We start from the raw sequence: 4,253 nt of genomic DNA on the forward strand, positions 1-4,253 counted from the left end.
CAAATGGACATTTTTAAAGTTTGTGTGGTACTTGTTAGGTGCAAATGTTTTGGCCTTTCCTATGAGGATATTGACATACTGAACCTGAGACTCTGCCTTCTTTCTCCACTATCTCAGAGTTTCCATTCATATTATAAGAAACAGGGTTTTGTTTTTTTGTTTTTTTGTTTTTTTTCCCCTGCCGCCACCGACTTGCGTGGCGGCAGAAGCTTGGGTGCGTTCAAGATTCGGCGTCACCCGTGATTCACCGCCATGGCCGAGGAAGGCATAGCTGCTGGAGGTGTAATGGACGTCAACACTGCTCTACAAGAGGTGCTGAAGACCGCCCTTATCCACGATGGCCTAGCACGTGGCATACGCGAAGATGCCAAAGCCTTAGACAAGCGCCAAGCCCATCTCTGTGTGCTCGCATCCAACTGTGATGAGCCCATGTATGTCAAGCTAGTGGAGGCACTTTGTGCTGAGCACCAAATCAACCTGATAAAGGTTGATGACAACAAGAAACTAGGGGAATGGGTAGCCTCTGTAAAACCGATCGAGGGGAAACCACGGAAGGTGGTTGGCTGCAGTTGCGTAGTGGTTAAGGACTATGGCAAAGAATCTCAGGCCAAGGATGTCATCGAGGAATACTTCAAGTGCAAGAAATAAATAAACATTGGCTAAAAAAAAAAAAAAAGAAAGAAAAGAAAAGAAACAGGTACTATGCCTTGAATCTGTGATAGGTCAGATTCTTTAAGAATTGTTACCTTCTTAAAAGTAGTCACATAGCCTGGTGACCAAATTACAGGTCACTATATAATTCCTCTCTCCCTATAAAGACATGACCAGAAAGCAAGTGCCTGTAATTTGTCTTCAGGCAAATGAAGAATGCTCAGCATCTCAGCCAATGATGTACACTCACCTCTAAATCCCCTATCTACTCCCTAAGATTAATATAGCCCCGATTACCTCCATATAAAAGAAAGCTGTTTCATTGAAAGCTGTCTCCAGAGAGGGCTATTTTCCCCACACCTACTCCGACCAAGTTCCTGTCCAAAACACTCATCTGGCTGAGCTTCATTCTATCCAGTCCAGTCTGGCGTGCAGTGGTACCTGGATACCCTGAGGGTAGAAGTAGACTCAGGTTGCCATTGTTTAATGTTTTATATATATATAAATAGAGAGAGAGAGAGAGAGAGAGAGAGAGAGAGAGAGAGAGAGAGAGAGAGAGAGAGAAGAGAGAGCTGGCTATTTGGGATTGGATCACCATTTATGGAACTCATCTCTTCCTCTCTCGCACCCTCTAGTTGCCTGTGTCCCTTGATATAGGGGTAGGGCCCTGTGTGATTTTCTCCATGTACATTGGCATGTTAACTGGTGTTGTTATTGTTCAGATACTATGTAAGCAACCGTATTGCTGAGAATTAAGGATAGGAACTTCACTATGATATCTAGAATAGACAAATTTGCAGCAGTGTGGTTTGTTCTTATAATCTCACCCTTCTTCCCCTCTTCCTCTACTCAGTGATATTCTTTGAGCCTTAAGTGCATGATATATATCAATTGAGAAAAGGCATATCACAGTCATTGTATCTTTCTCTGACTGCTGTAAGAAGAAATCTCTTAGATAAGAGCTGAGAGTGCTATTTATCTGTGGGAATAAAGACAAATGTTTGAATGCAGTAAGAAATTATACTGGTTCAGGAGAGTGGCATGTGTAGGTTCTCCTGTAAGAAATATGACCTCATTAGTCATAGGCAGTTGAAACTGATCTCAAAGCTAGCCATAGAAGATGTTATATATTCTACCACTGAGAAATATAAACATCAGTCTTACCTATCTGTGAATCCTGTGATCTAAATGATTAGCCTGTCAAGACAAGCCTTCTAATGCAATAGTAGTATGAATATCATTGGGAGAACCAACCACTTTGTTTGGATTTATGTTCCACTCCATAAGGTGAAATCCATACCTGGATTATCAGTGAGCCAAGAACCTATAAATAGACATATCATGGGCCTCAGGAGAAACCAACCGAATGAGCATAGTATTAAACCAACTCATAATGACTTATGATTATTTCAATACATTAAACTACCCCTCAACTTTCATCAGAAAAAAATTGTATTCGACATAGATGAATATCAACATAGAGACTCAAAGGTGGTCATGGAGACTATATACTACAGATTCTACATGAAAGCATCAAAAATAATTGAAGAGAGTGAAGAAAGAGTGTTATGAGTCAGAGGAGTAGATGGTATCAAGGACATTGTGTCTTCTGACCTCAGGAAGACAGTTCCACATATGAATTAAAAGTGGTTTTAACAGGCTGCATAAGACCCATGAAAGTCAAAGTCAGACCAAATCTAAATGGAGAAGGGAGTTGGCCATACTATTCTACTTGTTCCTGAAGAAGAATTGGTACCTGTAGCTGCTAGGAGAAAAAGGGTCATATCTTCCTAAAATTGTTGTTTCTGATAAGTTGACCACACTCCAGTGGGAAAGCACACATCTAAGTATATATTGGCCTTGATGAAGAAAAAAATGACATGGTATTGGATAAGAAAGGAAGGTTAGTCAATCTGGCCTAGATGGGGCAGGTAGGGTAAGTATCATTAAAGTAAGTTGTATAAAATACTTAAATATCTAATTTGAAATGGCATAGAAAAAGAGAATACCCGTGTAGAATTATGTTATTTTTTTCTTTCATTAGATTTTTTATTTTTCCCTTTTATTGAATATTTTGTTTTACATTTAAAATATTATCCCCTTTCCATGTCTTTCCTCTGAAACCTCCTATCCCATCCCTTCTCCCCCTGCCTCTATGAAGGTGCTCCTCCACTCACCTACCTACCCCTGTCCTGCCATTTCGCTACACTGGGGCATTGAATCCCCTCAGGCCCAAGGGCTTTTCCTTCCACTGATATCCAATGTTATTTCAAAGGAAGGGAAAGAGTGTGAACTATGATCTCTTCCTTGATGATTACTATGTTTCACTTATTTCTAAAATTTTTTAGGTATGTAAAAATATATGAAACAATTTAATGTTAATGTGCATTAAAATGATTGCCAGATACAACCTTATAAACACAACAATACTATATTTCCTACTGTATGTATCTTGAATACTCATTAAAGATCTAACTTTAGCAAACTTCAAATATGGTGCTTCAAAATATACTCTTACAACAACAAAAGATGTCCCTTGACTGACACATTTCCATTACCCTCAGCCCTTGGCAATCACAGTTGTACTCCCATATTATGTTAGTTTTATTTTTCAGATTACACATGAAAGTGAAATCATGTACTACTTGTCTTTCTGTATCTGCTTACTTTGTGTGGCATAATGTCTCTGAATCTAGTTGTATTGTTCTTAATTGCAGTCTTTCCTTCCTTTTTACTATTAAGTCATATACATGGAAATATGTCTATATATTGCTTTATCTATTTATCTGTTAACCAAAATTCCAGGGTTTCAGTGATTTGGTTATTACTAATGGTGTTGTGGTAGACATAAGGCTACAGATATCTCCTTAAGATGCTAATTTCAATGCCTTTGAATATGTCACCAGAAATGGGACTGCTGAATGAGGTGGTAGCTCTGTTTTCAGGTTTTGAGGGAGTTCCATTCTGTCTTCATAATGGCTCTACAAATGGATAGTTCCAACAACAATCCACAAGATGCTGCTTTCTTAGTACCCACCCTGTGACTTACCTTTTCCAGTTGGTAACTGGTAGCCCAATGAGTGTGTAATGATAGATTACTTACTGTATAGATGCTCCCAAAATTTGAATATGTCAGTAGTTGAAACAAAGAGTCTTTTTTTACTTAGTATTTTTGATATTTTTGTTAAGATGAATTTACATACACATGCACAAATATATACATTATATCTTATATATAAATATATTGTATGTTATATATATACACACACACACACATATATATATATATATATTATATACATTTAGTTTTAATTCATTGGAGACAACCTTCCTTATTCTTCAATTGCCAACTTTTCATCCTCTGGACTCTTTGTTTCCCTTAGTATGATATGCTTTTTCTTACTTATACTCATTTAGTTTTATGCCATAATACCTGATACATCAATTCATCACAGAAATTTTCTTTATTGGGTTACAACTCACATGAAATAAAATGCAGCCATTTTATTGATGATAATGTAAAATACTTCTGATTCTTCCAAAAATGCTTCCTCTGTTCTTTCTAAGAAAAGCTATCATCCATCTCTCATCCAAGTCAATGT

At 37.6% G+C, this 4,253-nt stretch overlaps 1 pseudogene; it reads left to right on the forward strand.

Annotated features, from left to right (window-relative positions):
• Positions 1-218: 218 nt before the first annotated feature.
• LOC110285025 (small ribosomal subunit protein eS12 pseudogene) lies at positions 219-648 on the forward strand (annotated as a pseudogene).
• Positions 649-4,253: the final 3,605 nt, after the last annotated feature.

Source organism: Mus caroli, unplaced genomic scaffold (assembly GCF_978045245.1).
Source record: "Mus caroli unplaced genomic scaffold, Mus_caroli_1 scaffold_19, whole genome shotgun sequence".
Classification (NCBI taxonomy): domain Eukaryota; kingdom Metazoa; phylum Chordata; class Mammalia; order Rodentia; family Muridae; genus Mus; species Mus caroli.